Raw genomic sequence first — 12,383 nt, 5'->3', positions numbered from 1 at the left:
TTTATTCTGGAGATTGCTTTCACTTCTTTTACCTAGTGTTTTCTTGCTGGATGAATTTGTTGTCTATCTGTTCTTTGACATTCAGTTCAGCTTTATCTGGACCTCTAGCTTACGTTTTGTTTAACAAAGGAGAATTTTTCAGTTCTTGTTTCTTGCCCTGCTTGTGTGGTGCCTTTTCCCCCCAACACTTAGGAGGGTCTATTTAGATATTATAGACCCCAGCCGGATTTTCCCAGACCAAAGTGCCTCCTCTCAGGAGGAAAGAGTCACCTGCATTGGTTTTCCTTGAGGGTAAGACCCAGTAGGTTGAAAGACTTTCCTGTGAAGTCTCTGGACTCTGTTTTTCTTATCCTGCCCAGTATGTGGCGCTTCTCTGCCTGTGGGTCCCACCAGTGTAAGATGATGCGGTACCTTTAACTTTGGCAGACTCTCCCTGCTGGAGGCGTGGTGGAGACAGATGAGAGGTTGTAGGCTGGTTTTAATGGCTTCAAATTACCAAGCCCTGGTGCCTGAATTCCTTGAGGGAGGGATTCCACCTGAGTTGGGCTTCCCCCCTCCCCTGGGGAAGGCACAGGCTCCAGAAAAGCCCCCAAAAGAGCTCACTTCTGCCTATGCCTGGGGCAGTTGCAGCCTGAGAAGTCCTGCTGCTGTATCCAAAGGCAGTCAATCTTTGTAGAAACACAGCCACAAAAACCTCTGTTTCCTTCTTTTTCTTTCCCCTTTTTCCGTCAGCCCTGCGCCCTTGGCGCCGGGGCAAAAATGAACAACCTCCGCTTTGAACAGGTTCACCTAAGCTGGGGGCCTATTTTTAGTAGTCAGAATTTGTTAATTAATTCCACAATTGGCGTTTGATTGTGCTCAGTCCCTGCTGCTGGTAAAGTCCTTTCCTTTCCCCTCTGGGAAGCAGCCTGTGGGGGAGGGGCACCAGCCACCACAGCTTTGGGAACTCATGATTCTGGGGGGGGCTCACAGCTGGTCCAGCTTGTTCAGACTGAGATACCCTATGTGTCTTGTCACTGACGTGGCCCTAGGAGCTGTTCTGTTCTGTTTCTGATTATTTAGTAGTTGTTCTGGAGGACGAACTAAAATGTGCACATTGTTAAGCCACCATTTGCCCGAAAGTCTAATCCTTGTTTTAAAGTGCTTCCTCCTCCCCCTTTTGATCCAGAAGTTTTTCTCAATCCTTTGATGCTGAGTCTCAGCTCATTCTAGGATTTCTGTCCCACGTTGCCAGGAAGGTCCACACCCCTGGGAGTCCTGTCCTACCTAGACAGGGGAGGACAGTGAGTTTGCTTGTTGTGTTGACTGGAGACACAGGCCACATCTGAGCAACAAAAGAGGTTCTCTTGGGGGTGACATTTAGGCCTAATTTTAAGTAAGCTTGACCTATCCTTTGTGGGGTTAAGTTTCTTGTGAACAAACCCCAAGACTGGGGGCTCAGCCTATCACTTTGGTTGTCCGTACTGCTTGTGAGACTATCAAGAATTCAACTTGGGGAAGTTGAATTTTCCCCCTTTCTCACCATTCCCCGAAGGGGACTTTGCAAATACTTTTTTATTCACTGTTCAAATCACTCTGGGATTTATCGGGGCATCATTCTGGACAAACCAACAAAATCTCATGCCCTACTCAAGTTCCCTACTTATGGTGTTCAATTAAACTATCTACATAAGTTATATTCGGAAATGCACTAGTCAAAATATAAATTTTGTACCAAATAAACATTTTTTGCTTTAGTCTCACACATGTTAAAATTTTAAAATATTAATTGCTATCAGTTTTCAACACCCTGCAGTAATAACATTGCTATGTTCTTCCTCATGCAAAAACAATATTTTAAATTTGTATATATAGTCACTATCAGTATATGCTCTAGGCATTCCTAGATTATACCATCTCGGTCTTTATCATCTATCTTTCTTTCTGATTTCATTTGTGCCCCCAGCCCTCCTCCCTCTATCATTCTCACATTCAGCTTCATTCAGTGTTTTAACATAATTGTTTAATAGTCAATTCTTAATGACTGAATAATCATTTAGGCAAGTGAACCATATCTTACTTAAATATTACCTTTAACTATATCACTGTATATCTACTTTTGCATACTGACATTATGATATGCTTCTTTAAAAGATTTTTTCAATTGTGCATTCAAGAGTTGCTAAAACTTACTTATATTACTAAAAATATAGTCAATGAGGGAAAATAATTTTAACTGTTTTCTGTACATTTTAACAAATATTTGAGTGCCTACTTTAGATCAATCTTGGAAAACCTTAGTGAACCTTACTCTATTAATTGGGAGCCACCAATCTATATCATGCTACCTTGGTATATAATTAATGAAACAAGATTAAGTTGCATGGTGCAAAGAAATCATCTTTAACATATGAAAAAACAGTTGCTTAACTCTGAGTGCATAGATAAATATACAAAATCTTAGATAAAGTTTGACATACTCAAAAATTAATGTCACCTATTTCCATCTTTGATAGAGGACTTTAAAATTTTCTGTGCCTTTTTCTTTTTTGTAAAATAAAACACAAAACAACAACAAAACAGATTTATGACTTAGTGAATAAAGTGAACATTCTTTTAGCTATCACTCAGGTAAATTGAGTTGGTCCAACTAACTCCTCCATGTGCCCCATTCCAATTACAGCTCCTTCCCTTCCTCAAAAAATAATAATTATCTGGCTTTTATAGTAATCACTGGCATAAGTGTTTTAGTTTGTTTCTCCTACAAGTGTGCATTCTTAGGCAGTGTAGCTTGGTTTTGCCTGTTTTTAAGATGTAATTTATCTTTTAATTCTCTCTTTTGAGCTACATATTCCCCCTCTATCATTTCTTTTCCTTATAATTTGTCTATTGAAGAAGAACCTAGACTTCTTGACCTGTAAAGTTTCCTCCTATCTGGATTTTTCCAAATGTATACTTAAGGTTGAGGTGAAGTTCGGAATTGTTCTCTGTCCTTTGTATTTCGTGCAAATTGACAACTGGATCCAGCGGTTTGATCCAACTCAGGTTTGATCCCTTTTTAAATGCTGCAGCTGATGTTGTATCCTTTATCAATGTTGTTGTTTCTTTTATCAATGTTGTTGTTTCCTTTATCAATAGGAAAATAATATCTAGGGTTCACTTTTTTTCTTTTTTGGTAGCAGCCATTTAGTATGGCATGCCTAGATTTGTTAATTCATTGGAGGTGGAAAATGGGGATTTTCATTTCATTTATTAGGTGTAATAATTTTATAAGGAGATGCTTTCTACTGTTTGGTCACCTAGTGGTACAATTTATAACAAAAGGCAGAATAAATGTTTGATTCTTTCCCTTTATTTACTCATTTTCAAGATAATTGATTCCCTCTTGTCTTCAGAAGGTGAACCAATTAGGTTTTTTGTTTATTTTCATTTCATTATGAACTAATGGCTTGCAATATTTGAGAGATTTCAATTCACTGCAATTCTTATCCTTACTGAGATCAAATTATCCCATTTTTGTCCAGTGAGAGCCTCCTAAGTTGGCTCCTGAGTCCTTTTGAAATGACCCTAGTAGTCTTTAGTAGTTTCCTTGCCATCCATTGCGTTTCAAGTGGAAATCAACCAATTCTCCAAGAAACTTACTTTCTTTACATGGGAATCGGCATTTTAAGACCACAATTTGGGTGGTAGGAATGCTCATGGCTGCTGGTATGATGGATATTTCCAGGTCCTTTGAATGGACAGAGCTAGGGACAATATTTTGTATACACACAGATACTTTGTTCATACTGAAAGATCTGGGATTTTTTTGAGTTTTAATTTAGACTCTTCTATAATATCTTCCTCATCTACACTGATAGTTCAAGAATCCTGGTCCTCAAGGACACAAGGGATGATAGAATTAGAATATCTCGGTTATTCATATATCTCACTTTTCATCAACAGAATTAGAATAACATTACTGAAATCAACTATGATAATTAAAAACAGTTGGAAAACTTTTGTATGCACTACATTCTCCCCGTTTTTAAAAATATAAGTACGGTCCCTACATTTTTAGATCATATAGTTCTAATATATTATAATGTCTCCCTGTATATCCTCATTGTCTTTATTCTAGAAGTAACTATATGTTTAATGTTTACCACCACTTCTTTATATAGATGTCTCCCTGTTCATTTTGATTGTCTGACGCTTACTCCCTAGTAGATTCCTTAGAAAGGCTCCGTGGGAACCTTTGTCCCATGTTGAATTCATGCATCTTGATAGCAGTTTGAGCCCTCTGTATTCAAATGTTATTTTTACCATGTATAAAATCCTTGGCTCACATTTTCGTTTCTTGAGTGTCTTAAATATGACAGTCCATTTTTCTCTGGCATGAAATGTTGCTACTGAAAAGTAATAATGAGCTAATTTTACTTCTCTTGCAAGTCATACACTCTGTTTTACCTATAGGCAAAAGTCCATTAATTTTTCTAAAATATCTTGGTCATTTTGGATTAATAGTCTCAGGTACATGGCATGCTCTTCCAATATGTGGTTTCAAATCCTTTTTGCTTCAGAGAAGTGTTCTTGAATTAAAGCTTTTAGTGTTTTTATTCACTTACTTTGGTTCTTTTCTTTGGGGATCCTATTACCATCTGTTGGATCTTCCTTGCCTATTGTCAACATGTGTCACTCTCTCAAATCCATTTTATATCTTTTCATTTTAAAAAGGTTCTACTTAATTATTTGGCAACCACATGTATGATAAAGGCTTAATATCTAGAATATATAAAGAAATCCTTCTACTTAACAAAAAGCCAAATAACCCAATTTAAAATGGGCAAAAGACTTGAATAGACATCTCTCCAAAGAAGATACACAGCAGGCCAGAAGGCATATGAAAAGATGCTCAACATCATTAGCCACCAGGGAAATGCAAATGAAAACCACAATGAGGTACCAGTTCAGACCTATCAGAATGGGTACTGTTTAAAAAATGGAAAATTACAAGTGTTGGAAAGGATGTGGAGAAATAAGAATGCTTATTCATTGCTGGTGGGAATGTACAATGATGCAGCCTTTGTGGAAGAGTCTGATGGTTCCTCAGATAATTAAGTATAGAATTACCATATGAGCTTGTAAATCCCACTATGTATATACCCAAAAGATCTGAAATCATACAAATATCTGCACACCAATGTTCATAACAGCATTATTCAGGATTGCCAAAAGATGGAATCAACTCAAATGCCCAGGAACCAATGAATGGATAAACAAAATGTAGTATATATGTACAGTGGAATAATTATTCAGCCATAAAAGGAATGAAATTCTGATACAACATGCATGGACCTTGAAGACATCATGTTGAGTGAAATAAGCCAGACACCAAAAGACAATATTGTGTGATCTCAACTGATAGGAAATAATTACAGTAAGCACAGGTTAGAGTCTAGAATATAGGTTACTAGGGTAGGGTTGGCGATAGGGAATGGGAAGTTAAGGTTTAAAATGTACTGACTTTCTGTTTGGGACACTGGAAATGTTTTAGTAATGCATGTTGATCATGTTAGCACAACATTGTGAATATGATTAGCAGCACTGCAATATATTTCTGAATGTGATTAAAAGGGGAAATGTTAGGTTTTATTATGGTAATAATAAAAATTTAAAAATCTGTGGAACTGCACTACACAGTGAACCCTAAGTTAAACCGTAGGCTAGAGTTAATAGTATATTAACTGTAATATATATATATATAAAAGATCTTTTATATATATATATATATATTTATATATATATAAAAGATCTTTTTTCTTTGTTTTCCCCTTCTATTTCTCATAACACATTATTGTGTTTACTTTCCCTTGTGTTGTAGTTTAATCTTTGCTTTTAAAATGATTTTTTTCATTTCTAGTTCTTTCTTGAGGATTTTGATAATTTTTAAGTTTTAACATTCTTTCTTTGTCTGTAGTGATATTATTCTTCTCCTTATTCCTTTTTTTTCCTGCATATCTTTGTTTAGGATTTGCCTTCAATATTTTTTGTGAACTTAACAGGCCTACTTTAGATATCTTTCTAACTTCACAAAGTACCCTCTTCTGTTATTTTAATGTAAAGTTAAAAAAAAAAAAAAGGCAACATGCTCGCTGAGATTTCCTGGCTCCATTCTCCTTCCCAACTTTCATTTAGATTATCTCTTCTCCTTAATTTCTCTTGTCCTTGTATGCTTAATTTATTTATTATTTTTTGGGGCTGGCAGGGTGTGCATGGTCCGGGAATTGAAACTGGGTTTCCCGGATGATAGGCCATCAATTTTTATTTTACTCCTAGTTATTTCTCTGTGTGGGGTCCTGTCCTAGAAAGAATCCCTGATAGATAACACTTGGAGAATGTATAGGGGCTAGATTGCTCCAACCCTCTAGGTTGGACCATTGTTCCTTGCGTTTAACTGATAATGAAGTGGACCAAACCTCTCCGAATTTTAGCTGCTGTTCTCAAATTGGTCACAGCACTTTACGTGAATACCCATACTCTTGTTAGCAGGTTCTTCTGTTTTCACATACATCAGATGCTCTGTTTTGCCTATAGCACCAAGGTCTTGTGGCAATTGGTGTTTTTTTTTTCTCTTTTTTTTATTTATTAAAAAAATAAAGAAACAAAATAAAACAACATACATAATCAGTAATTCACAATATCATCACTTAGTTGCATATTCATCATTTCTTAGAACATTTGCATTAATTCAGAAAAAGAAATAAAAAAGACAATAGAAAAAGAAATAAAACAAACACAGGAAAGAAAAAAAAAAGATTATACCTACCATACCCCTTACCCCTCACTTTCATTGATCACTGGCATTTCAACTAAATTTATTTTAGCATTTGTTTACCCTATTATTTATTTTTATTCCATATGTTCTACTCCTTTGTTGACAAGGTAGATAAAAGGAGCATCAGACACAAGGTTTTTACAATCACACAGTCCCATTGTGATGGCTGTATCATTATTCAATCATCCTCAAGAAACATGGCTACTGGAACACAGCTCTACATTTTCAGGCAGTTCCCTCCAGCTTCTCCATTACATCTTGAATAACAAGATGATATCTACTTGATGCATAAGAATAACCTCCAGGATAACCTCTCCACTCTGGAATCTCTCAGCCATTGACACTTTGTCTCATTTCCCTCTTCCCCCTTTTGGTAGAGAAGCTTTTCTCAATCCCTTGACGCTAAGTCTCAGCTCATTCTAGGGTTTTTCTCAATCCCTTGATGCTGAGTCTCCATTCATTCCAAGATCTCTATCCCACCTTGCCAGGAAGGTCCACATCCAAGGAAGTCATGTCTCTTGTAGAGAGGGATAGGGTAGTGAGACTGCTCGTTGTGTTGGCTGGAGAGAGGGGCCACATCTGAACAACAAAAGAGGCTCTCTTGGGGGTGACTCTTAGGCCTAAATTTTAAGTAGACTTGACCTATCCTTTGTGGGGTTAAGTTTCATATGAACAAACCCCAAGACTGGGGGCTCTACCTATAGCTTTTGTTATCCACACTGCTTGTGAGAATATCAAGAATTCAACTTGGGGAAGTTGAATTTCTCCCCGTTCTCACCACTCCCCGAAGGGGGCTTTGCAGATACTTTTCCTCTCACTGATCGAATCACTCTGGGATTTATCGGGGCAGCACTCTGAACAAACCAGCAAAATCTCATGTCCTACCTGAGATTCCAAGTACTTATGGCATTCAATCAAACTATCTACATAAGTTATATTAGGAAAAGCACTAGTCAAAACATAAATTTTGTAACTAATAAACATTTTTTGCTTTAGTCTCACACAGAAGGTGACATTTTAAAATATTAATTACCATCTATTTTCAGTACCCTGCAATGATGACATTCCTTTGTTCTTCCTCATGCAAAAACATTTTTTTAAACTTTTTTTTATTTTATTATTATTATTTTTTAACATGGGCAGGTACTGGGAAACGAACCTGGGTCCTCTGGCATGGCAAGTGAGCATTCTTGCCTGCTGAGCCACCATGGCCCGCCCCAAAAACATTTTTAAAATTGTACCTTGTACATTTCACTATTAACATACACTCTAGGCATTCCTGGATTATACCATCTCAATCTTTAACATCTATCTTTCTGATTTCATTTATGTCCCCAGTCCTCATCCCTCTATCATTCTCACATGCAGCTTCATTCAGTGTTTTAACATAATTATATTACAGTTTGGTAGTATTGTGCTGTCCATTTCTGAGTTTTTGTATCCAGTCCTGTTGCACAGTCTGTATCCCTTCAGCTCCAATTACCCAATATCTTACCCTATTTCTGTCTCTTGATGGTCTCTGTTATGAACAAAATATTCCAAGTTTATTCACTAATGTCAGTTCATATCACTGAGACCATACAGTATTTGTCCTTTAGTTTTTGGCTTGTCTCACTCAGGATAATGTTCTCAAGGTCCATCCATGTTGTTATATACTTCATAAGTTTATTCTGTCTTAAAGCTGCAGAATATTCCATCGTATGTATATACCACAGTTTGTTTAGCCACTCGTCTGTTGATGGACATTTTGGCTGTTTCCATCTCCTTGCAATTGTAAATAATGCTGCTATAAACATTGGTGTGCAAATGTCCGTTTGTGTCTTTGCCGTTATGTCCTCTGAGTAGATAACTAGTAAAGGTATTGCTGGGCCAATTGGCAATTCTATATTCATCTTTTTGAGGAACCGCCAAACTGCCTTCCTCAGTGGTTGCAATATTTGACACTCCCACCAACAGTGAATAAGTGTGATTCTTTCTCCACATTCTCTCCAGCACTTGTCATTTTCTGTTTTGTTGATAATGGCCATTCTGGTGGTTGTGAGATGATATCTCATTGTGGTTTTGATTTGCATTTCTCTAATGGCCAGGGACGTTGAACATCTCTTCATGTGCCATTTGGCCATTTCTATTTCCTCTTCTGAGAGTTGTCTATTCAAGTCTTTTTCCCATTTTGTAATTGGATTCGCTGTCTTTTTGTTGTTGAGTTGAACAATCTCTTTATAAATTCTGGATACTAGACCTTTATCTGATATGTCGTTTCCAAATATTGTCTCCCATTGTGTAGGCTGTCTTTTTACTTTCTTGATGAAGTTCTTTGATGCACAAAAGTGTTTAATTTTGAGGAGCTCCCATTTATTTATTTATTTCTTCAGTGCTCTTGCTTTAGGTTTAAGGTCCATAAAACCGCCTCCAATTGTAAGATTCATAAGATATCTCCCTACATTTTCCTCTAACTGTTTTATGGTCTTAGACCTAATGTTTAGATCTTTGATCCATTTTGAGTTAACTTTTGTGTAGGGTGTGAGATATGGGTCCTCTTTCATTCTTTTGCATATGGATATCCAGTTCTCTAGGCACCATTTATTGAAGAGACTGTTCTGTCCCAGGTGAGTTGACTTGACTGCCTTATCAAAGATCAAATGTCCATAGATGAGAGGGTCTATATCTGAGCACTCTATTCGATTCCATTGGTCGATATATCTATCTTTATGCCAATACCATGCTGTTTTGACCACTGTGGCTTCATAATATGCCTTAAAGTCAGGCAGCGCGAGACCTCCAGCTTAGTTTTTTTTTCCTCAAGATGTTTTTAGCAATTGGGGCACCATTCCCTTCCAGATAAATTTGCTTATTGGTTTTTCTATTTCTGAAAAATAAGTTGTTGGGATTTTGATTGTTATTGCATTGAATCTGTAAATCAATTTAGGTAGGATTGACATCTTAACTATATTTAGTCTTCCAATCCATGAACACGGTATGCCCTTCCATCTATTTAGGTCTTCTGTGATTTCTTTTAGCAGTTTTTCGTAGTTTTCTTTATATAGGTTTTTTGTCTCTTTAGTTAAATTTATTCCTAGGTATTTTATTCTTTTAGTTGCAATTGTAAATGGGATTCGTTTCTTGATTTCCCCCTCCACTTGTTCATTGCTAGTGTATAGAAATGCTACAGATTTTTGAATGTTGATCTTGTAACCTGCTACTTTGCTGTACTCATTTATTAGCTCTAGTAGTTTTGTTGTGGATTTTTCCAGGTTTTTGATGTATACTATCATATCGTCTGCAAACAGTGATAGTTTTACTTCTTCGTTTCCAATTTTGATGCCTTGTATTTCTTTTTCTTGTCTAATTGCTCTGGCTAGAACCTCCAACACAATGTTGAATAATAGTGGTGATAGTGGACATTCTTGTCTTGTTCCTGATCTTAGGGGGAAAGTTTTCAATTTTTCCCCATTGAAGATGATATTAGCTGTGGGTTTTTCATATATTCCCTCTATCATTTTAGGGAAGTTCCCTTGTATTCCTATCCTTTGAAGTGTTTTCAACAGGAAAGGATGTGGAATCTTGTCAAATGCCTTCTCTGCATCAATTGAGATGATCATGTGATTTTTCTGCTTTGATTTGTTGATATGGTGTATTGCATTAATTGATTTTCTTATGTTGAACCATCCTTGCATACCTGGGATGAATCCTACTTGGTTATGATGTATAATTCTTTTAATGTGTTGTTGGATACGATTTGCTAGAATTTTATTGAGGATTTTTGCATCTATATTCATTAGAGAGATTGGCCTATAGTTTTCTTTTTTTGTAATATCTTTGCCTGGTTTTGGTATGAGGGTGATGTTGGCTTCATAGAATGAATTAAGTAGTTTTCCCTCTGCTTCGATTTTTTTGAAGAGTTTGAGGAGAGTTGGTACTAATTCTTTCTGGAATGTTTGATAGAATTCAGATGTGAAGCCGTCTGGTCCTGGACTTTTCTTGTTAGGAAGCTTTTGAATGACTAATTCAATTTCTTTACTTGTGATTGGTTTGTTGAGGTCATCTATGTCTTCTTGAGTCAAAGTTGATTGTTCATGTCTTTCCAGAAACCCGTCCATTTCCTCTAAATAGTTGTATTTATTAGTGTAAAGTTGTTCATAGTATCCTGTTATTACCTCCTTTATTTCTGTGAGGTCAGTAGTTATGTCTCCTCTTCCATTTCTGATCTTATTTATTTGCATCCTCTCTCTTCTTCTTTTTGTCAATCTTGCTAAGGGCCCATCAATCTTATTGATTTTCTCATAGAACCAACTTCTGGCCTTATTGATTTTCTATATTGTTTTCTTGTTGTCAATTTCATTTATTTCTGCTCTAATCTTTGTTATTTCTTTCCTTTTGCTTGCTTTGGGATTAGTTTGCTGTTCTTTCTCCAGTTCTTCCAAGTGGACAGTTAATTCCTGCATTTTTGCCTTTTCTTCTTTTCTGATATAGGCATTTAGGGCAATAAATTTCCCTCTTAGCACTGCCTTTGCTGCGTCCCATAAGTTTTGATATGTTGTGTTTTCATTTTCATTTGCCTCGTGGTATTTGCTAATTTCTCTAGCAATTTCTTTGACCCACTCATTGTTTAGGAGTGTGTTGTTGAGCCTCCACGTATTTGTGAATTTTCTGGCACTCAGCCTATTATTGATTTCCAACTTCATTCCTTTATGATCCGAGAAAGTGTTGTGTATGATTTCAATCTTTTTAAATTTGTTAAGACTTGCTTTGTGACCCAGCATATGGTCTATCTTTGAGAATGATCCATGAGCACTTGAGAAAAAGGTGTATCCTGCTGTTGTGGGATGTAATGTCCTATAAATGTCTGTTAAGTCTAGCTCATTTATAGTAATATTCAGATTCTCTATTTCTTTATTGATCCTCTGTCTAGATGTTCTGTCCATTGATGAGAGTGGTGAATTGAAGTCTCCAACTATTATGGTATATGAGTCTATTTCCCTTTTCAGTGTTTGCAGTGTATTCCTCATGTATTTTGGGGCATTCTGGTTTGGTGTGTAAATATTTATGATTGTTATGTCTTCTTGTTTAATTGTTCCTTTTATTAGTATATAGTGTCCTTCTTTGTCTCTTTTAACTGTTTTTCATTTGAAGTCTAATTTGTTGGATATTAGTGTAGCCACTCCTGCTCGTTTCTGGTTGTTATTTGCATGAAATATCTTTTCCCAACCTTTCACTTTCAACCTATGTTTATCTTTGGGTCTAAGATGTGTTTCCTGTAGACAGCATATAGAAGGATCCTGTTTTTTTAATCCATTCTGCCAATCTATGTCTTTTGATTGGGGAATTCAGTCCATTGACATTTAGTGTTATTACTGTTTGGATAATATTTTCCTCTAACATTTTGCCTTTTGTATATATATATCATATCTGATTTTCCTTCTTTCTACACTCTTCTCCATACCTCTCTCTTCTGTCTTTTCGTATCTGACTCTAGTGCTCCCTTTAGTATTTCTTGCAGAGCTGGTCTCTTGGTCACAAATACTCTCAGTGACTTTTTGTCTGAGAATGTTTTAATTTCTCCCTCATTTTTGAAGGACAATTTTGCTGG

This window comes from Tamandua tetradactyla, chromosome 24 (assembly GCF_023851605.1).
Source record: "Tamandua tetradactyla isolate mTamTet1 chromosome 24, mTamTet1.pri, whole genome shotgun sequence".
In the NCBI taxonomy this organism is placed as follows: Eukaryota; Metazoa; Chordata; class Mammalia; order Pilosa; family Myrmecophagidae; genus Tamandua; species Tamandua tetradactyla.
Note: the sequence above shows the minus strand (reverse complement) of the source record.